This window comes from Pan paniscus, chromosome 4 (genome assembly GCF_029289425.2).
Source record: "Pan paniscus chromosome 4, NHGRI_mPanPan1-v2.0_pri, whole genome shotgun sequence".
Taxonomy (NCBI): domain Eukaryota; kingdom Metazoa; phylum Chordata; class Mammalia; order Primates; family Hominidae; genus Pan; species Pan paniscus.
Genome location: NC_073253.2, coordinates 32,920,240 through 32,943,564, shown reverse-complemented (window position 1 = coordinate 32,943,564; position 23,325 = coordinate 32,920,240). Strand labels below are relative to the sequence as shown.

At 41.4% G+C, this 23,325-nt stretch overlaps 1 long non-coding RNA gene across 1 annotated transcript in view; it reads left to right on the top strand.

Moving 5' to 3' along the window:
* LOC117980251 (uncharacterized) overlaps positions 1-21,236 on the top strand; it is a 44,079-nt gene extending 22,843 nt beyond the window's left edge. Inside the window, exons 6-7 of the long non-coding RNA XR_004671493.3 lie at positions 10,151-10,276; positions 19,779-21,236. This is a non-coding gene — a long non-coding RNA (uncharacterized LOC117980251). The remainder of the gene's footprint in view (positions 1-10,150; positions 10,277-19,778) is intronic.
* Positions 21,237-23,325: the final 2,089 nt, after the last annotated feature.

Genomic DNA, 23,325 nt, shown 5'->3' with positions numbered 1-23,325 from the left:
GGGATATGTGAAGGGCACTGAATTCCAGGTGGTGCCACTTGGGAGGGAGGCTGCAGGGCCGTCTGTGGACCTCACCTTTTTGGCCATCTTGACCTGAGGTTTGGATGATCTCAATCGTGAGGAAAAATTAAGAAACCAGAACAAATAAGAATATGAAGTTTAAAGTAAATAAATCCTTCATTTTAGTCCAGAACTTCAGTGTGCATTTGTGCTGGGGGAAGATCTTACTTTCTGTGGGAGAAAGGCTGAGGGTTTTTGTTGGCTGTGGGCACCACACGAATGACCAATGTGATGCAACTGCTGTAAGGATTAAGGATGCCTTTTAATTAGAAATGATTTTGGTAATAAGGAGGCTGTAGTCCCACTATGCCCTGCTATAGTCAGACTACATTTAGGGAGTTGTTCAGTACTAGCTATCGCATTTCCATTTTGTGGGGAGAGTTGCTACACAGCTGGAGTGAACCCGGGTAGTGAAAGGCCTGAAAAAGCGACTTAAACAAGGAACAGTTGAAGGACCTTGGGTCAGTTTAGCTAGACAAGAGCAAGCTGGGAAAGTGGATTAGTGAGCTGATATCTGGTTTCAAATATTTAAAGGAAGGTCAAGTAGAACAGGGAGCAAACTGCTGCATCCCTCCGGTACCAAATAGGGGCTAACGGGGTGATTTAAGCAACGAGAGCTGTTAGATAATAGAATGATTTGCTCATTGTTTGGATGAATTTAAGGAGAGGGAACAGGAAGGCTGTTTGGGAAAGTTGTGGACGTCATATATCCGGAGGGCTAAAAGCATGGGCTTGGGAGCCGAGCAGATTGATGCTTGAGTTCTGGCTTTGCTAGTGGCTGAGTGACCTTGGGCAATGCATTTAATATTTCCATGACTCAAGTTTCTAATCTCCACAATGCAGAAAATAATAGCACCTTTCTCCTGAGGTGGTTGTGAGGATTTAAATGAAATAATTCATGTGAAATGCTTATATTACCTGGCATTGAGTTAATATTCAATAAATGACAGGTATTGCTATGACCAGTCCTGATGTGAGGGAGGGCTAAACTAGATACTCTCCTTCCCAAATCTTATATTTCATATTTCTGTTCAATGTAGGGATTAAAAGGGACAAATGTATCTAGGTCATAGCCCTAGAGAGCCTTTGATTGCTTTTCCCCCCTTTGTTCTACTCAGTGCTCCTTTCAACTTCTTGAGGCGTGCATCTTGGGGAAGAAGTGTCAATCTTCTTTTTCTCAAATACATGTCACTAAAAATAAAGTGGCAGTGTACTTGAGAAGGTGCGCTCCATTCTGAGGACCCAGGGAGTGTGCTTTTGCTCATGTTCTTGGGAAATGGTAATCATATTATGCAGAAAACCAGAAAAGGATATGCCTAAATTCAAATTGTGTCAGAGATTTTTATGCCTACTAATTTGTTATTGTTTCTATGCCTTGTATTAATATAATATGACTTGAATAAGTATTTAAATAATTGTGCAATTAAAAAGAATTATATTCATTGTTAGAGAAAAAAAGGCAAATGCAACAGAGGTGGCATAAACACATTATGTTTTTATCCAACTTCCTGGTCGAATCCTGCCACGGTTTGCTGACAGTACGCCCACGCCACATTTTTTGAGAGAAAAAACCATTTCCAGGAGCCTAGCTTTTCTTCATCCTTTCCCACAGCCACCTCCTGCCTCTAAAGTGCTTGAAGACACAGTAGGAAGGCACCAGAGGGCATTCTCAGACCATCTATTTTCAAGGAAATACAGCTGGGAAGTACAAAACAATTCTCCACTTCGGCCAGTTTTGGATGAAGTGGTGGTTTCTAACACACACTCAGAAACACTTGGAGTCTGAAAGCTGCCATGCTAAACAAACTGCCATTCAACCTTGGGGTATCAGCAGAGGCATTTGACTGAGTGATCCCAATTCACAGGACAGTCAACGTTGTCCTCAGAAGCTGGGCAGGCAACATGGGCAAGCAGAGAAACCTGCCTGAAAATCCAGAGATGTGGGGCTCTTGGTTCCAGCATTAACTGCTTTTTGACCTTCAGCAAATTACTTTGTGCTCCAAATCTTAGTTTTCTCATCTATAAAAGGAAGATACGAAAGAATACATGAAGATCATTTTGAAGTCTAACTCTCAGTGGTTGAATTCCTTTCTTTTTTTACTCTCCCTCCCTTCCTTCCTTCCTGATTAAAGGAGAAACTGGGATATACTAATACTGTGTTTGGAGTAGGTCCGCTCTGACCTTCTAGTGCTGAAGAGACAGTCTCTGAGGATTGGCAACACACACTGCTCATTGTCGAGTTGAAAGCTGAGCACTCAGGCTTTGAGTGGCTTTCAGGTTTATTCAGGCTTTTCTGACTGGGGCATGCTTACCTTCTTAGTTGGAACAGCCATGGGACGTATATAGTCTAGCATCTTGGAACATTGACTCTACACAAGAATTCTGGAGAAAAATATGACATTTTTAGTGTTAAATAGAGATATTATGGAACATAGGTTAAAATTTTGCGTGCATTTTTACTGTGAAAAAAGACTTTAAAAATGTGGGATCTGTAGTTGGATGCTTTGGGCTGTACTTTTGTATCTCCTAAGATTAGAATTATCTCTTTGTATTATTTGGAGTGTATTGGAGGGAAATTTTAGGAAAGCTTACCCCTTGGGGTACGTTTTGAATGTGTCTCAGGCTGGGTTCCCTTGAAGCAGAGCCTGAGGCAAGCATTTAGCTGCATGCAATTCCCTGAGGGCATGGCATATTCTTTAGGGGAAAAACCTACTAATAAGAGAGAGATGCAGGAGAGGAAAGGGCAAAGAGCTGTACAATGATGTCTTCTCAAGGACTGTGATCTGATTCATTGTGTGCGTGTGGGTGGGTTCTGATGAATGATTCACACCACAGAATTGACCCACCTTGAGGCAAGGGGGCTGGAATTTTGTACACCCATATCAGTTGGTCATTATTTACAGGTATCCATGGGTGAAGCCTGAAAGGCGACAGTCTTCAGTCAGGAGGTAATTCCCCAGAGAAAGGAACAGCTATAAGCTGTATGTAGTCATGGTGTGCTAGAGTCAGCTCACCACAGCTCACCAGTGCTGTGTGCACATCACTTCCCAAATGCCCTTTCAGTGACTTCACCCTGACAGCTTGCAATCAGCCAGGACAGAAGCATTACATCATGAAAATCAACAAAAGCTACAAATCCCAGGCCTTACACTCCACAGGCAGCCAGATGTTAAATGTTTACCAGCACGGCCCTGGCCAACCTTCTCTGCAGCGAGAGGCTGGTGTCCTAGCTGGTGAAGGGGATCGGAGGAGGGCACCAACAGCATCTACTACATTGGAGTTACAGAGGATTTGCCCACAAATGATCTCCCCAACTAATTCGTCAGTTGGCAAAGCCATTCCTTTAGGGGTTGCCTTTCCTAGCCGGAAGAGGAGATGTATATGCTATTGAGAATCATAAAACCAAGAGTCCACCACACTCCAGTCAAAATGACTGATTATGTTTTATAAGTGCAAGAGAAGGGCAGAGAGGAGGTGAGGAAAGTGTGTCATCGCAATTACCTGCAGTAAGGGGCAAGAAAGGGCTTATATTGCCTGAGGACAGAATTTAGAATAGCATTGATGATATAGTATTTTTTTGAAGATTTTTTTTTCTCAGAATTTATTATTTAAAACACTGCACTTGACTGAGTTCATTGATAGTTAGACTTTTTATTGTAAAATATTTACTGAGGAAAATTTCAAATATACATAAAAATATATCTACAGCTAATGAAGAGTGTAATAAACCCTCACCCCTCAGATTCAAAAATTATTAACTTATAGCTAATCTTCTTTCATCTATATCTCTACTCACTTCCTCTTGGGAGCATGGGAAGTTTTAGAGACTTAGTTAATTGGATAAAAGTTGACTGTGGCTAGAAAAAAGCCAGAGGCTGGGTGTGATAGCTTACGCCTGTAATACCTGGACTTTGGGAGGCCGAGGTGGACAGTTGCTTGAGCCAGGAGTTTGAGCCTGGGCAACATGGTGAAACCCTGCCTTACTAAAAATACAAAAACTGGCCGGGCGCGGTGGCTCATGCCTGTAATCCCAGCACTTTGGGAGGCCAAGGCGGGTGGATCATGAGGTCAGGAGTTCAAGACCAGCCTGGCGAATATGGTGAAATCCCATCTCTACTAAAACCACAAAAATCAGCTTGGCGTGGTGGCACGTGTATGTAGTCCCAGCTGCTCAGGAGGCTGAGGCAGGAGAAACGCTTGAACCCGAGAGGTGGAGGTTGCAGTGAGCCGAGATCGCGCCACTGCACTCCAGCCTGGGTGACAGTGCGAGACTCCGTCTCAAAAAACCAAACCAAATAAAAACCAAAACCAAACAAACAAATAAAAATGCAAAAATTAGCTGGGTGTGGTGGCATGTGCCTATAGTCCCAGCTACTCGGGATGCTGAGGTAGGAGGAATACGCTTGAGCTCGAGAGGTCGAGGCTGCATTGAGCCATGATTGTGCCACTGCACTCCTGCCTGGGTGATAGAGCAAGGCTCTGTCTCACAAAAAAGAAAGAAAGAAAAAAAAAAGGCAGATTTGGGGAATTTACCAAGGACTGTGGGAAAGGATTTGGTAGACGGAAGACACAGCAGCTAATGGACCACTTTCCCTAACCTATTAGGATCTACTAGGAATCATTAGAAGATATATGAAATGCATTACATGAGACCTGTATTCTGATTAACCTCACAATTTTTATCTCCAGCGCTTCCTAAAATGAAAAACCAGTGATGAAAAGAAGAGTTACAAATTTCCTATAAAAGGAATTCAATATGTCTTTGCTCTCTGAATACTTCTTTTTCCCCTGGGCTTTCTCTCTTCAGGTAGACAAGAGAAAAATGTCAAGACAATTTCTGAGTACAAATTCTAAATGATATTCCATCCTAAGGCAAGGCTTGTTGCCTCCATAACAAGATAAGAATCTTAATTCTTATTTGATGGGCAAAGAAATGTTATTAGAAAACAGAAGCAAGCTTGGACCTTCTTGTGACATGGACTTACGGTGATGGATTATGCCTATATACAATATTCATTTTTCTTTTTCTCTTTCCTTTCACAGTCTTTGTTGATTTGAGATAAGAGATGGCTTCTCATGTTTTTCTAAGAATAACAGTTTTCCTTCTCTGCTTTCTGGCCATTCTACTTTCCCTCTTACTGGTTGCAATTCCAAAGATAACACACATGTGAGTGCTTGACAATCTGGAGTTGAAAGAAGTTGTTATGGGCCTCAGGAAGCACATGTTTGAAAAATTAATTAATTCATATGAATTAATAAACTAGGGAAAGCTTGGTTCAGTCATAATATATTTATCACTAGAACCTTCTACCAAGGACAGTTGGAAGCAGACAAATGACTTGAAAAATTAGACCATTGGGAGCTTCAGAAAACCAGTGCTGAGGGAAGAGTAGACACAGCAGCAGAGAAACAGCTCTGTCTAGATAATTGTCTAGCTAGTTTCTTTTTTTTTTTCCTTTTTTTTTAGACAGAGTCTCACTCTGTCACCAGGCTGGAGTGCAGTGGCATGATCTCAGCTCACTGCAATCTCTGCCTCCCAGGTTCAAGTGATTCTCCTGCCTCAGCCTCCTGAGTAGCTGACACTACAGGCTCGTGCCACCAAGCCCAGCTAATTTTTTTGTATTTTTAGTAGAGACGGGGTTTTACCATGTTGGCCAGGATGGTCTCGATCTCTTGACCTCGTGAGCCGCCTGCCTCGGCCTCCCAAAATGCTGGGATTACAGGCATGAGCCGCCGCACCCAGCCTTGTCTAGCTAGTTTCTAATAAAGTGGCTGAAGCTACTTTATTGGAACTGCCCAAGAAAGAGCCCTGTCCTTTGTTCATGTGGGGAATCTGAGAAAGAAGCTCCCGAATGCTATAGACAAGTGCATGAGCTGTTTATTGACAGAGAGTTTTCACTTGCCAGTTGCATGGAAGAGGTTGTTGACAGGTTGTGGATAAAAGGCAGAAAGTAAAAGAAAGCATTCTTTCCTAAGGGATGGTTATGAATGAAGATTGGAAAAGGCTGTGCAAGCATCGATTCCTACAACTCATCTCTTCTAGCTAGTAAATCTTGAAGATGAATTTAAGTTTAAAATTGACCATAAGCTGGCTGAATTTCTGTTGAGGTTTTTCCACAGTTATTGGGAATCAGACTTAATTCTTTCAGTGGGTTTCTTGGCCTCTTTACTGGAATCCACTTTTCATTGTTTCTTTTTCACTGAAATGTCATGATGTGAAAGTAAAAACAATTTGCAATCAAGGTACATGAATATTTCTGACTCTTATCAAACAAAAAATAGAATAGTATTGAACATGTGCATGTATTTGTGTATGTTAGCAGAAATTGAACTATTTTTTAAAATAGGCTTCTTTAAAAAGACTTTTTTAGAGCAGTTTTAGGTTCATAGCAAAATTGGGAGGTATCATATATATCCCTGCCCCCCCACATGCATAGCTTCTGTCATTATTAACATCATCCATTAGAGTGGTACATTTCTTATAATTGATGAACCTACATTGATGCACCATAATCACCCGAAGTCCATGTTTAGACTAGGGTTCACTTTGGGTCTTGTACAATCTATGAGTTTTGACAAATGTACAATGATATGTATCTGTAGTATCATATGGAATAGTTTCAGGATTTCATTTAAAAATACCTTAATTCTTATATAACTTTTGTTCTCTCAGGCTGCCCCTAACTTGTCCCTAGACCAAGCATGGTAACTGCATGTTACAATATGCATATAAGTTCATGTTATAAAAAGTGCAATTAGATCACAAATTTTTGTAAGAGAATATACTTGGTGAAACCGAGGGGAAAGAATTTTGAAATGCAAAGTTGTTACCCAAAGCAACAAAATCCACTGGCAGAATGAAAATGTTAGTGTTCACTTAGCCCAAGTGGAGGGCTCCTTAAATTCAGTATCATTGTTGGGCATTGATTCTGAGTAGAGGCCAACAGACACGGTTCTTCACTCTTTTACAAGAACCTCCTTTGGGTTCCTTTGGAACTTCTGTGACCCAAGTTCTTTTAAAAGGAGAAAATACAATCACCTGGGAATAAGTTCCAATCAACCTGATTCATATTAGCTTGTCTTTCAGGTAGAACAAGCACCAGTATCTTTACTTTTCCCCAGTGGTATAATAAAAGGGGATAATCTCAGGTAGCCTCCGTGACCAAACCCTAAATCTTCTTTGACAGTAGATAAAGTGGCAATGGCTTTAATCACCCTAAAATGTTAACTGTGCAATGAGTTTATGATCTAAAGGCAGAATGAAAGGAACCCAGATTTCTAATTTTGCACCTAATTTGTTGCGACAGGGATAAAGGGGAAATAGAGGATTAAGATTAAATGAAAGATAGAAAAATGTAGATTAGGGAAGTGTTGGGATATTAATTTCAAAAAACAAATAGTTAAAAACATGTGAAGTGCTGCTGAATGTATGTATCAATTCTTTTGTCCATTGGCAAGTGTATCAGTGGTAATCAATCCCCACATGGCACAGGGCAGCACCGTGAAGGAAGAGCCTTGGCTCTGAGGCTCACAGAACTAGCAGAAGTACGCCTGGAACTAGAGCAGATGCATCCTGTACCTACCCCGTGGGGTTGCTGAGAGGACTAAAGGAGATAATATTGTGTGAAAAAAGTACTTTGTGAGCTGCAAAGCTCTAGCTCAATACTAATTATTATTTTAATATAAGAATTGGTACTTATTCCAAAAGATCTTTTGATAAGACTAACATGAATGAAGCAAACTGCATATAATTAAATTTTAAAATTTTAAATGGAACTATATAGATGGACAATTTCTTTCTAACTTTTCTTTTTTTTTTTTGAGATGGAGTCTTGTTCTATCACCCAGGCTGGAGTGCAGTGGCACAAGCTAGGCTCACTGCAACCTCCCCTCCTGGGTTCAAGTGATTCTTCTTGTACTTTTAGTAGAAATGGGGTTTCACCATGTTGGTCAGGCTGGTCTCGAACTCCTGACCTCGTGATCCATCTGCCTCAGCCTCCCAAAGGGCTGGGATTACAGGTGTGAGCCACCTCGCCTGGCCTAGATGGACAATTTCTTTTCTTTTCTTTTCTTTTTTTTGAGATGGAGTCTCGCTCTGTCACCCAGGCTGGAGTGCAGTGGCGCGATCTCAGCTCACTGCAAGCTCCACCTCCTGGGTTCACACCATTCTCCTGCTTTAGCCTCCCGAGTAGCTGGGACTACAGGCGCCCGACACCACGCCTGGCTAATTTTTTGTATTTTTAGTAGAGACAGGGTTTCACCATGTTAACCAGGATGGTCTCGATCTCCTGACCTCATGATCCACCCGCCTCAGCCTCCCAAAGTGCTGGAATTACAGGTGTGAGCCACTGCGCACAGCCTAGATGGATGATTTCTATAGGAGACTAGGGATGAGAAAAATCCAGGTAAGCTGGAGTGCTTTGCAAATGCTCAATGGAAGAGAAGGGATTTGAGCTTGTCTTTGAAATGTGAATGGAATAAACCAGGAGAATAAACCAGTGGGGTAAAGGCAGGGAGGACTTTAAGACAATGTAGGTAGAAATGGAGAAGGTGTGTTTTGGGACCTTTGAAGAAACAGTATTCATTCATTCATTCATTTGTTTATTCATCCAACAATCCTTTATAGGCTCCAACTCAGTGTCAAGTGCTGGAGACACAAAGGCAATAAACCAAGGTCTCTGCCCTTAGGGAGGTCAAGTCTGGTGCACACGTGTTGAAAGTGCTGAACAGGACAGCCCAGGTGGGGGTGCAGATCTCCAGGAAAGCTATTCAGTGAGGAAAAGTGGGCTTGTACTGTGTGATTATGGTGAAGGAACATGAGAGGAAACTTGTAGAGCCTGAAAAAACACCAAAGTGAAAATTAAGGTTTAATTTTTATACTGTTATTAACATAAAATTAGGCACATTGATATTGTAATAAGTTTATTTGAACAGATAGCAATTCATGAATTGGGCAGCACCAGACTGTAAGCAGTTCAGGGTTCCCCTGAAGGTGTGAAAAGATAAACTTTTATAATGTGTTTTTGAAAACAAGACAAAGAAAAGATTTCATTGGTTAAAGTGGAAAGTCCCTAGCTAGAGGTGAGTTGGTGGTTTCTGATTAGTTAAGCCTAAGTTTTGTTTTACTGCTTGCAGTGAGTTAGGTTTCTGTTTGCTTATATAACCCAAGGTGCTGGAGCCATCTCAGCCTAATGGCTTCGCAATTAATTGTTTTAACAGAGTCCAACTCCCGACTATCAGTGGGCCCTTGGATTTGTTGCCTAAATTTTCCCATCGTTGGTTTCTTTAAATGAGGGAGTCAGGGTAGATGGTATGGATAGTCTGTGTCTTTCCTTGATGTGTTGCTAATGTGAGGATTTGAGGTGCCCAGTATCAAGGGAAAAGGGGAAGGGTAAAGAATTAAGAGTATAAAGAAAGAAGTGCAGAGAACTGAGAAAAGTTTAGAAAACAGAAGAATGAGGAGAGCAGGGATCAGTGGGTAAAAGCCACAAAAAGATTATTCCAAAAAGAATAGGGAACACACTCAAATTAAAAGTAGTAGACGACAAAGACAGGGGAGAAAGTGGGTCCTATCAATAGTGGGTGGCAGCTGCCATGGAATGGAGGCTTGAATGCCTGCTCTACTACCTGATTACTGAATGATGTTGGGCAACTCACAGCCTCATCTGGTTGGTATAAAGGTTTCCGAAGATAATACAGCAAGAAGCACCTGGCACATAGTAGGACTCAGCAAATACTCAAATACATTTCACCTAGGAAGATGTGATATATTTTAACTGTCAATACAAATAATTAATGAGGGTAAAACTAATTAGTGTATGAGTTTAAAATAAGGGACTGTAAATAAAGCAGAGCAAATGGAAGACTGGGTGGGGTAGTTGTGTGCACTAAAAGGTCAGTGTTTCAACATACTAAGGGTTGTTTATTGTGTTTCTTCATTCTCCAAGGCAGTGATATTTACTGATGAGGTAAAGCTAATAAGCATCTATTTGATTTTCCTGCCAGTAGCACCCTGACATTGCCCACCTGCTGTTTCCCCCTCTGAGGTCACTTAATTAAGGAGTATTTTTTTTATGTGACACCTCATTAGGTCCTCCAGGATGCCATGCGTGGGAAGCTGTTCTACAAGAGCCCTCATATACCCCACACGTGCTAGGGCTGCCTGGAAGAAACACTCCTAACCCAACAAGACCCTGCATTTAGCAGCCCTTTGAAGGTGAGATCTGTGTGGCCACAGGCCTGGCTCTTGGTCCAAATAGCAGCTGCCGTGGTCGTCCTTTGGGTTAAGACATGACAGTCATGAAGAGGTGTGGGTTTGAGGGACAGCAGATCATAAAGCACTGTAGCCACAGCAATGGTTTGGTGATTTATGTCTGTGTGACTGAGCCAAGGGGCTGACAAAGGAAGAGATATTCTATTCTAGCATTTTATATCAGAGGGAACTGGAGATCTATAGATGCTGCTACTTGTGGGCTGTGAAAAGCAGGGCTTTTTTTTAAATTTGAATTTAATTAGATTGTTTTAGCTGAAACTGGAAGTCAGGAATTGAATCAATGTCACCATACCTAGTTTAAGTAATACAAGAATCTATTCAACCTGGCTCTGTCTGGAAGGCTTGGACTTGAATTTTTTATTTTATTAACAACTTTATTCTCTGCTATTTGCCAAACTTTGGTTCAGGCATTTTGCTGAGTTGAGAACTATGGAAATTTGTTGTAATTGGAGGGGAAAGAATCACATGTGGTTTCTTCCAAACCTTTTTCCAATTCTTTTGTTTTTTTTGTTCCGAATTCCATGGGAAAATTACTCAGAAGAGTTATTTTCTCCTTTAATGATGCAACAATGCTTGGTTTGATTTGCCTGTTTTTATTTTCTAGCTGCATTATAATTACATTTTCCCACATGACTTATTTTTTTTCTTCCAAATTAGTAGATATAAAATTCTGATGGTTCTTTAGGGAGCTAATCTTCAGAGATTCTCTCCTTGGGCTATCCTTTGTATGGGAATAGATGATGCTGGACAGCCAGGCCCCTGCCTGCCCGCTTAGTGGCAATCCATCACCCCAGGCCTTTTAATTAGCAGTTGCAGGTGAATCACTAATTGGACCTACATTTGCATACATAAGCCAGAAATTTGCAGGTTTACAGTTATAAATCTTAGTCACACAGGCAGGGCAGAAATATTAGCGTTCATCCCTCATCCCTTATAATTGCCTCATCAGCTCTTTACAATGGATTTTCCTATCTTGGTACTTGTAAGTGGGTGAAAAATGACTTGCTTTATTAATTTGTTAGAAAAAAGAGGTGTTTTTTGAAGAAGGAAGGAGTAAGAAAAAAACAAAGAAAAAGCATTTAAACAGGGCTCCTTTAGGCAGCAGCAGGGAGACATGGTGCTTGAAAACTAGCAGCTGGTTTAATTTTTTTATTGCTTTGAGTTTTGCATGTGTGTGCGTGTGTGTGTGTGTGGCATTAGCATGGTGAGCAGTAGCAAAGAGAAGGCTCTTAAGGCATTTATACTTTTCTGAGACAGTGAAGGCTTCCTTACCTTGAGCCTACATTGACTCTCACCTTCAGGAGCCTGAGGAAAATCCAGGCTTAATGTTGGATTTAATCAAAGGGTCAGTCTATTTTCAGAACTCATCTTAATGGAGTGGTCCTGGCACATGATCAGAGATGATGCTGTGGGCCTTCAGGTGGCTACTTTGCTGAGCAAGGTTTATGATCCTCAATCTGTCTGGAGGCAGGGAAGCTCCTAGCTTCTGGTCGTTTCTAAGACCATCCCAACTGGTCATTCAGTTAAGGACATTTCAACCATAAATACTATTTGCCAAGGAACTGCATGTGTCAAGGGCTAGAATGCTCATGATAGAAAACCTACATCAATATCACGTCCTTGGTCTGCCACACAGCAGGATGGAAGTGCAAAGGCAATTGGTGTGACAAATGTATTGGCTTAGTTAAAGAGAAGGCTCTAAGTTATGTATTTAGTTTCATACAAGAGAGAATATCACTATTATTTTTAAGGCCATGATCATAGGCCACAGGGTTCTCGGGTCAATCCAGGGTGGAGAACAATCAAGTAGGTATGGGCAGTCATTACAGGCCTGTCTGGCTTAAGTTACCCCCAGCATACTTTCTCATACCAGGCCCCAAATGCCCGCTCTTCCTTGCACGTAAGTCAGCTAAAGTGGCTTATATTTTTATTTGAGATGATTACAGTCCTCCAATTGGACCTTGGGTGACACTGCCTCTGCTTCTCTCCTTGCTGACTTCAGGGCTCACTGATAGCTGCACTGATTTTATTTCTCAGTCTTAGAGACTGCCTCCTTTGATATGGCATGATGTCACTTTTCCCATCATTATGTAGGTAATAACATTTTCCTTCTCCCAGTCAAGTTGGTTTTGCACTGCGTATTCCAATTTATCTCTCCTCTCCCTTCCTAAAGAAGCGGAGTTCTTGCTTGCTGGGGATGGAGACAGGGGAAGCAGAGGGAAAGCAGAAAAGTTGTGTTGTGTATCAGCTTTTGTTGTAATATGTCGTGTAACAAACACCACCAGATCTCAGCATCTTACATAGCCAGACATTGATTTTTCATTCATAGGTTTGTGGTCAGCTCTGGTGACTTCATTTCAGGCTCTGGGTCAAGTTCATGTCTGTTCTATGTGTCTCTCATTTCAAGGCTACTTGGAGCTTTTTCTTTTCATGGCAGAGAGCAGATAGAAGTGAGCATAGGAGGCCAAGTGAAACTACACAAGCACATTTAAAGTGTCTGCTTGGTTGTGGGATACATTACATCTGCTCTCATTGTTCTGGTCAAAGAAAGTCACATGGTCAAGGCCAATATTAATGGGATGGGGAAGTATATTCTTCCCACAGAGGAATGGTCAGAAAGGAGAGAGTGTATCAATAATACAACCTACGCTTTATAGCTGTGTTTCAATACAGAGTTTTGAAAAATTTAGCAATTATCAGTCTCAGGGAGAAGTTCTGGGCCCTAAAGAATTGGGAAAGAGAAGAAATAAGATTTACGATTTGTTGTTGCTATTATAAATGGGGTCATATTAGTCCGTTTTCATGCTGCTGATAAAGACATACCCGAGACTGGGCAATTTACAAAAAGAAAGAGGTTTATTGGATTTACAGTTCCATGTGGCTAGGGAGACCTCACAATCATTGTGGAAGGTGAAAGGCACGTCTCACATGGTGGCAGATAAGAAAAGAGAGTTTGTGCAGGGAAATTCCCCTTTCTAAAACCATTAGATCTTGTGAGAATTGTTCATTATCATGAGAACAGCAGAGGAAAGACCTGCCCTCATGATTAAATTACCTCCCACTGGGTCCCTCCCATAACACGTGGGAATTCAAGATGAGATTTGGCTGGAGACACAGCCAAACCATATCATTCCACCCCTGGCACCTCCCAAATCTCGTGTTCTCACATTTCAAAACCCAATCATGCCTTCCCAACAGTCCCCCAAAGTCTTAACTCATCTCAGCATTAACTCAAAAGTCCACAGTCCAAAGTCTCATCTGAAACAAGGCAAGTCCCTTCCGCCTATGAGCCAGTAAAATCAAAATCAAGTAGTTACTTCCAAGCTACAATGGGGGTACAGGCATTGGGTAAATACAGCTGTTCCAAATGGGAGAAATTGGCCAAAACAAAGGGGCTACAGGCCCCATGCAAGTCTGAAATCCAGAAGGGCAGTCAAATCTTAAAGCTCCAAAATGATCTCCTTTGACTCCAGGTCTCACATCCAGGTCACAATGATGCAAGAGGTGGGTTCCCATAGTCTTGGACAGCTCTGCCTGTGCCTTTGCAAGGTACAGCCTCCCTCCTGACTGCTTTCATGGGCTGGCGTTGAGTGACTGCAGCTTTCTCAGGTACACGGTGCAAGCTGTTGGTAGATCTACCATTCTGGGGTCTGGAGGATGTTGGCCCTCTTCTCACAGCTCCACTAGGCAGTGCCTCAGTAGGGAATCAGTGTGGGGGCTTGGACCCCACATTTCCCTTCCATGCTGCCCTAGCAGAGGTTCTCCATGAGGGCCCTGCCCCCGCATCAAACTTCTGCCTGGGCATCCAGGCATTTCCATACATCTTCTGAAATCTAGGTGGAGGTTCCTAAACCCCAATTCTTTGACTTCTGGGCACTCGCAGACTCAACACCACATGGAAGCTGCCAAGGCTTGAGGCTTGTACCCTCTGAAGCCACGGCCCAAGTGCTACATTGGCCCCTTTCAGCCATGCCTGGAGTGGCTGGGACATGGGGCACCAAGTCCCTAGGCTGCACACAGCACAGGGACCCTGGGCCCAGCTCACGAAACCACTTTTTCCTCGTAGGCCTCCAGGCATGTGATAAGAGAGGCTGACATGAAGACCTCTGACATGACTTGGAGATGTTTTCTCCATTTTCTTGGGGATTAACATTTGGCTTCTTGTTACTTATGCAAATTTCTGTAGCTGGCTTGAATTTATACTCAGAAAATGAGATTTTCTTTTCTGTTGCATTGTCAGGCTGCAAATTTTCCGAGCTTTTATGCTCTACTTCCCTTATAAAACTGAATGCCTTTAACACACTCAAGTAACTCTTGAATGCTTTGATGCTTAGAAATTTCTTCTGCCAGATACCCTAAATCATCTCTCTCAAGTTCAAACTTCCACAGATCTCTAGGGCAGGGGCAAAATGCCACCAGTCTCTTTGCTAAAACATAACAAGAGTCACCTTTGCTCCAGTTCCTAACAATTTCCTCATCTCTATCTGAGACCACCTCAGCCTGGATTTCATTGCCCATATCATTATCAGCATTTTGATCAAAGCCATTCAACAAGTCTCTAGGGAGTTGCAAACTTTCCCACATTTTTCTGTCTTCTGCTGAACCCTCCAAATTGTTGTAACTGCTACCTGCTACCCGACTCCAAAATCGCTTCCACATTTTTGGGTATGTTTTGAGCAGTGCCCCACTCTACCGGTACCAATTTACTTTATTAGTCCGTTTTCATGCTGCTGATAAAGACAAAACCGAGTCTGGGTAATTTACAAAAAGATAGAGGTTTATTGGACTTACAGTTTCACATGGCTAGGGAGACTTCACAATCGTGATGGAGGGTGAAAGGCATGTCTCACATGGCGGCAGACAAAAAAGGAGAGTTTTTACGGGGAAATTCCCCTTTTCAAAACTATCAAATCTTGTGAGACTTATTCATTATCATGAGAACAGCACAGGAAAGACCTGCCCCAGTGATTAAATTACCTCCCACTGGGTCCCTCCCATAACGCACAGGAATTCAAGATGAGATTTGGGTGACGACACAGCCAAACCATATCAGGGGTCTTTCAGAAATGCAAGTAAATTATTTGAGTTACTTTTAAAGTTATTTTTGTTTTCTGGACTTTCTTTTCCTGAATGTAATGTTACTCTAAAGTTGGACTACATAGATCCCTTGGCTTTTATTGCTTATACACATACTGATTAAAATTGGGTGCTAGACCTGTGAAGAGTTTGAAGTAAGTTATTACTGTTACTCATTTGTTTGCAAATGTTCTCATTCATCTGGTGAGCCTATGTTGTTTGCTATCATGACTATTTACTCCTTGGAAAAGGGTATGTGATCTTTACTGGCATATCAGTTTGGATGTCTCTATGGAGTTCTGCACAGCAGACCATTGGCAAGATTCTGATTTATCATAAGCTTTATTTGTCACACAAGAAATGCACAACTCTATGGACATATTGGATACATGTGCTATCGAGTTTCTTTTAAAATCAATGCTGTGTGACAGTTTTTCCCAAAAATGATTAACCAACTTGAATCAAGAATTCCCCAATTATATTTAATTTCAAATATTCAAAATATCAAAATATTACCTTTCGGTATATTTTTCAATTTGAAAGTTACCTTGTACTGATGAAGAACTGGTTAACATTGCCTACAAATGGATTTCTGCTACACTAAGTGTGAATAACAGCTGACTCTGAGTTGGGCTAATTGTGAACTAATTCAAATTGCTGTGTCACTGTGGGTGATGAGGGGAGGTGAAACTTGTCTTTTTCCTTCTCAGCAAATTATTTTTATAAGAATAGTGATACTTTGGATATGATGTTTATTTCCCATGAAGAACCCACATTACTCGATAAGTAGATTTGTTTTTTCCATCAAACAGTCTCTGTTTCAAATTAAAACAGCTTCTTTATTCTTTTATAGTTATTTAGTAAAATGATGGAGTGTAAATAAATTTTCGTGAGTCAGTTAGATCTAATAGTCAAAGTAGTAGGTTTTGGACTCATAAAGACCTGGGTTCCTTCCCAAATCTACTCCTTTGATATGACATATTTTTGGTAAATTTACTTCATCTCTCTGTGCTCAGTTTCTTCCTCTGCAAAATGTGGTTAATAATAGTAACTAATGCTAGATGTGGTGGCTCACACCTGTAATCCCAGATCTTTGGGTGGCCTAGGCAGGAGGATCGCTTTAGCCCAGGAGTTAGAGACCAGATGGACAACCTAGTGAGACCTTATCTCTACAAAAATTAAAAAAAACTTAGCTGGGCATGGCAGTATGTGCCTGTAGTCCTAGCTGCTCCAGAGGTTGAGGAGTGGGCATTGTTTGAGCGCAGGGGTTCAAGGCTGTAGTGAGCTATGATTGTACCACTGCACTTTAGCCTGGGCCACAGAGTGAGACTAAAAGAAAAAAAAAATTAACTATCCAGCAAGGTTTGTTGTGTGGACTAAGCGAGGTTATTGCAAATTGCTTAGCATAATGTTTTGCTCACAGTAAATAATAAATATTAGCTATTAATATTATTTGTAACTGTTATTAGTGTAATGGATAATGAATGGGTATGTGAACATGAGAGACAAACATATAAATCATTTGGGGTAAAATTGGCCTGGGGTTTTAAATATTCCTTTTTCTTTGTAAGAAAAAGAAGAATTTTTTTGAAAAATCAACACTGAGAAATGCCAATTGTACTTTGTTAACTGACCATTCTATGTCAAATAATTTTTTTGGTAGTACAAAATTTTAACTTTTTTCTTTTTTAATGTTTGTTGAAGTTATCTGGAAACTCTATCTGGGACTTTTGAACATATGGGAATTGCAAAAACTCTTTGGGCTTATTCATGTTTTATCTATTCACTTTTATTCTGCACTCATCCCTATTATTGAAATCAGTGGTTCTCAGCCCTGAATGTCCTTTATTTTAATGTTTTTATTTTATTGTAAATTGACAATTTATAATTGAATATGGATGTGCTGTAGAATCACCTGAGAAGCTTTTGAAAATTCTGATGCCTGAGCCCCTTTTCTGAATATTCTCATTTATTTGGTTTTATATTGTTGAGAATCTCTGGACTAGATCTCATTTTTGGAATCTCTCAACCACTTTCTTCTGTCTTTTCTTCACTATATGATCAAAGTATCGTCTTCTTTACAAAGCTGTCCTTTTCAGCTAGGAGGACCAAGGTTACACTGCAATTCCAACTCCCAAATCTCAGTGGATGTAAAAGAACAAATAGCAATGCATGTGCATCCCACAGGAGTGGAGGGGTTCTACTCCCTGACACCTTCACTCCATATGTCACTGTTACATTTGCTTAAGGTATTTGGGTCAGAACTGGCCACCTGGCCACACCCAACTTCAAGGAGAGCGAATATGCCAGCCTATCATGTTCCCAGAAGGACAAACCAAAACATCTGTGAGCTACCACATTTGATGACACCTTGCCACACTTTGCTCTCCTCTTCTGAATTCCTGCTGCACTCATCTATACCATATCAAGATCGATCACTTCATTGTGTGCGGTTTTGAATTTTAGATCTATTTTGAATTTTCCAAGGACAAGACCTTGGAAATCATGTGGTCTAACTTCCTAGCTGACTTTGGTCCTTAAAACAAAGAAGGATTCCAATTTCTTATTTTCAAACAAAATCATTAAAACAACAAATGTTGTCAACTCATTTTTTTTTTTTCTCAGTGAAAGACAAAACAAACTCAAAATTAGAATGGAGAGCTACTGGGAAGAAATGCATTTCTGCATCTAGCTGCTTCAGAGTGCATTCCTTATTTAGATGGGGCCTCATGTGTCACAGTACATTTCTGAAATGGTTACCTGTTTCCATTTGGTCTTGTGCCTACTCGTACTTTAGTGACATTAATGGCTACTAAGGAAGTAAGACTTTTGGAGAAAATGATATTCTAGTCATTCCAAAGTTTTATTGAATACATTTTTTTTTGCCATGAAATAGCCTTAGGAGATCTGCTGGCTAATAAACCAGACTTGATAATCACATCATGTGTATGGCAGAAATTATGCTTATTCCCCAGTGAAATAAGATTTCTCAAGTCTCGGTAGAGGCAGATGAATTTATCATTCTGAAACAGCAGGGTGGGTCATAGCCTGGGTGGCAAGCTTTGTAAATATTAATGGAGATTCCAAATTCCACTGTGTCTGCAGTAATTTAGAAGCAGTGTTAGCAGCGAAGGGTCAAGGGCAAAACAACAACAACAAAAAATGATGTGGGTGGGACTTGGATCTCTTTATTGTAAGAAAAATTCTTCTTTTTTGGAAAATTCTTTTTGTCTCTTCAGTGTCTGTGGCCATCTGAAAATGTCCACATGATGCCAGACCATGCTTTACTCTGAAAATCCACCGATAAGGTTATTTGACCTCTTTCTCTCTAATTTCACAGTGTCAGTCTTTGAGCTGAATAATTTCAAACAGATTTGACTCCCAAGAGACCTTTTTCTTTGTGGAGCAAACCATGAAGAAACACTTGAATAGTGGGTGAAATGATGAATACTCTAAACCTCACAAACTATTAGGAATCAATTTCTCAAACATCATACCTAATTATTCTCCCTCCCCCATTTCAATTCAGGAATCTCAAGGTTAAGGAAAAGCAGCTGAAAAAACAGTATTCTTGGTTGGGTTCATGTACTGCCCATTTTTCGTTTTTTTATAACTGTAGGATAGAAAGGAGAGAAACTTCTAAAATCTGCCCCTTTAATTGCCAAATAAGAACACTCAGAGAAAGAAAAGTTTGTGCTATTATGCAGAGATGATAGTGTTGGCAAGAATCATAGAGATGCCTCTTGTTTAATGGTTCTCAAAATGTGGTCCTCATGGGGACACCAGGGGTTTTCTGAGTTGGGAGGGATGGAAGAAGGAAGGGCAGGTGATTCAGCTGCTGTGGTGGCCCCATGGCCAGGAGGGAGAAGTGGATTCCACAGAGGCTTCAGTAGAAGGCAGAGAACTTGCAGGTGATGCAAAGATGTGTTTGTGAATAATCACACTGGGTATGTCAGTGCTGTCCTAGTATTTGTGCCTGTGGAGGTGCAGAAGCAGCAGATGACAGTGAATGGAGGGCACTTGGAATTAGAAGGCAGGAATAGGTAGTTTCAGTGCTCAGCGGGGTGGGTAGTCTTTGGGCCATTTCAACAGGTCCAAGATGTGTAGAACAAATAGTTTAAGAATTATGCATCAGTCTAGGCCTTGTTCTGTGTGTAAAGTTATTCAAGACAGTCATCTGAGATAATTTGAAGACCAAGAATAGGTGCCACATCCACACTTTGTAGCAAGTTTAATGGTTGAGCTCCTTTAGAGTCAAAATTCATATATAATATGTCATATCTATCATGTAATTTCAAAATTCATATATAATATGTCATATGTATCATGTAATTCCTGCTGAAGTCTAAGACTCCATTTCTTTTGTTAGGTACGTTGAAGATGGAGAACAACTGATGTCAAGACACATTTTGGTTGTAAGGGACAGAAGTCCAACTCCAACGAGCTTGCCAAGGATGGAACCTGCTGGCAAACATAACCAAACTTTGGGAAGGGCAGGGTATGGTTAACCTCAGGTTTCTGGAAGCAGAGTGTACAGTGCTGTGCTGTCCCTCTTCTCTCTGCTTCTCTCTGCATATTGGCCCTATCCTCTCAGTGGGGCACCCTCCCTGAGCAGCGAACAGCAGCCACAGGAAGCTCCAGTGTCAATGCCTCCCACAGCTTTCCAGAGAAGCAGCAGCCTCTTTGTTAGCTCCATATCAAAGACATCCACAGGCAGGGCTTTGTGTGACCCAGTTTGGGTCACGTCTTTATTTGGGGCCCGGAGGAAATGGATACAATGACTACAGCCCATCATAGAACCTCATGTTTAGAGGACCAAATTTCCTCTCTCCAAAAGTGAAATGTTGTCACTGTCCATTCAACTGATGAAAATCTTCCTTTTCAACAGAAAAACTATCATGATGTTGTCTGTTGGGCTTCAGTTTCTTACAGCAGTCATCTTAAGAATTAAACTGGTATGGATAATCTGATTATGAACTCCTTGAGGGCAGGGACCATATTATATAATACTTCTGTGTCCTCTGCTATTTCTTAGCAGAATTTTGAAAATGTGCCAAGTGTTGACTTGGTTCGATCACTTGTGAGAATGGAGGGACCCATAATGTTAATAATCAATGATGGTTGTTGGAGTTACTTACCCAAAACCTTATGAACTTAGCCTTCCCTAGCAGATTTAGTTTCCTAATTTGTCTGGTATAAGCAAACACTAAAAAGGGATTGGGGAAAGTTGTGAGTTGAGTAGTTGGGAAAAAGGTAGTTTGCAGTTTTATTTACGTCTCACAGCTTGACATTTTTTGTTTGCCTTGGAGGGGGTACTTTTAAAAATTCCTCTTTTGAAAACAATAAAATCTTAGATTTTGGATAACAGATATTTCTGTACTATATACCTCACTTAAGATTTTCAAAGTAATGTTTAAAAGTGCCTTTTATAGTTTTTCATACCACATTGTAGGGAAGGCCAGGGTCATTTTTTAACACTTAACTATGCTCAATACCTCCTCACCACTATAAAGTAAGGTCGAATGTTGGTTAAAGCAAAGCTGTCTGGAATCACCCTGTCAAAAGAACTGATTTATAATCTTGCTACTCACATTTCTTACTGTGGTGCCCTCCCTCTTGTTGGCTCCTGCATCTTTGAAGTACAGGGAAAATGAACTAATATGGTAGCTCCAATATGCAGCTAATCCTGCCAATGATGTCTCCCCTGGAAGTGTTTGAGAGGAGAATTTCTTTTCCCAGTATGGATTTATGTAAACATTTGTTCCATTCACGAGTAGCACATTAATGCCTAATTCTGGAAAAAATACAAAGAAAAAACCTTTTCTGCCTGTCTAGACAGAGTCTTGTTAGTGTATGTCTGATCATATGGGTACTCATGCCGGTAATATTAATTGGTGGGAAATGAGCCAAGGAAAGACAACCCTATCTACCAATTAAATTTACTGAGCTTACAGGGTGGTTTATAAAGTCAACATGCTGGGCAAAGCTTACATCTGACCAGGGAAATTGTTGTTTTCTGATCCCCAGTTGGCCGTCAGCCACCTCAAACACGAGACAGATGTTGGCTTTACTAGGGTCAGGGTTATCACATGGTGGGATGAATAGTCTTTGGCTCTGGGGTTTGCTACTTTTCCTTTGCTGATGAATAAGAGCAAATAAAATTATTTCTGAATGCCTTGGGGGTGGGGTGGGGGTTAGTGTTCTAAAGCTGGATAGGGCCACTGCATACCAACATCCCAGGGACAAACTTCCCGTGTCTCAGACGTTCTTAGTTTAGTTTGTTTGATCTGAGGTCCACTGATTCCGTTATCTCAAAGGGCAAGGGTTAATGCCTTCTCATAAAGATAACAATGATAAACACAAACAAGGTATTCACTTTGATATATTGGTTTCTTATCCAGGGATCAAGGCAAAAATGTGGGAGAACTGAAAACACAGAGTTTGAAGTAGCATCAAAGTAATTTGCCAGTTTTTGAAGTAGGAAGTTTTTTATTAATGTTTTTTTCCAATGGAATTGAGGTATATAGTAGCGTGAACTAAATGAAGGCTGTGACATTGGGAGGTGTATTTTGTGTTTGCTGTGTCAAGTGTGTGTGGACTGCACATGGGATTCCTATCCACTTGTGTTTGTCCTTGGGATTGGTTTAGTTTCCACTAGGTGCTAAGGAAACTAGCCATGCACTGTCAGCTCCCCCAGGATGAGAGCCACACCCGAGAGAACCCTGTCTGTGGGAAGGTAGTTCTTGCGGGGTTGGGGGGCAGCGGGAGGGGTCCCAAGTGCTGGGACTTCGGGATCCATGTTGGGGACTGTCAAGATGGTAGTTCTTGCGGGGTTGGGGGGCAGCGGGAGGGGTCCCAAGTGCTGGGACTTCGGGATCCATGTTGGGGACTGTCAAGAAATGTCATCTGACACTGGGCAGTGTGGGGAGAAGCAGAAGGCTGTGAATTAGTAAAACTTTGGATGCACTTCTGGGAGAGGAAAATACACATGCACCCTTTCACAAGGCTGAAAATACATAGCTACATCGGTATAATTTATTCTGGGAATTGCCTATTAAATTGTATTCCAGACACCAGGTTATATTTGGTGGTCTACTAGAAAATAGTATACTGCTTATCTATTTAAGGCTAAAAAATCTCCCAGATTGCCTTTTAAGCCTACAATTGCCTATGAAAATAAACAGATATCTCCCTCCTTGCTTGAACTGCCTTTCCCGTCTGCTCATTCTGGAATGCTCTTATAAAAGTTATCTGCCTCTCTGACCACAATAATATTTCAGATTCTTTCCTTGGTCAATGGCGGCCCCTCTTGTCACCTCATCCACGTTGTGCTCCAGACTTTGCCTCTCTTTGGCTTCATTTGGGGCTTCTGGGGCCAGGACTCATTCCCCGCCCCGCCAACCCTCTCCTTGCACCCTGAGTGTGTGGTCACCCCTGGGCCAGGCCTCCTTTTCCCTGAAATCCCTCCTTCGTCTCCCTGGAGACATCCTCGATGTCCCTGTTGTCTGTCACGCTTGCACCGATTCCCTTCTTTTGGGTGTCCCCTTTGCTCCCACACACCCAGTGCTCAATAAATTGAGGGCTCCCAACCCCTGACCTTTTCCAGCTGGAGCCTTTCCACCTGGCCTGCGCTGTCTAATTGTGCTTGCGTGCCCACCAGGCACTCTCTTATTATCTCCTTCATTTATCAGGCATGATGTTTTGGGATCATTTTTGCCTGTTTTTTTTTTTTTTTTTTTTTTTTTTTGCTTCTTCTCAGCCTACCTGAATATGACTTTGGCATTGCCATTGATGAAATGCAGTGTGTGCTGGATGTGAGGATCCAACTCAATGCAGGGCCATTCCCTCTTTGTGGACAAGCCCATGTTTTTGCAGTGAAGGGGGCTGAGGCAGAGAAGGGCTTGAGGACGTGGGTT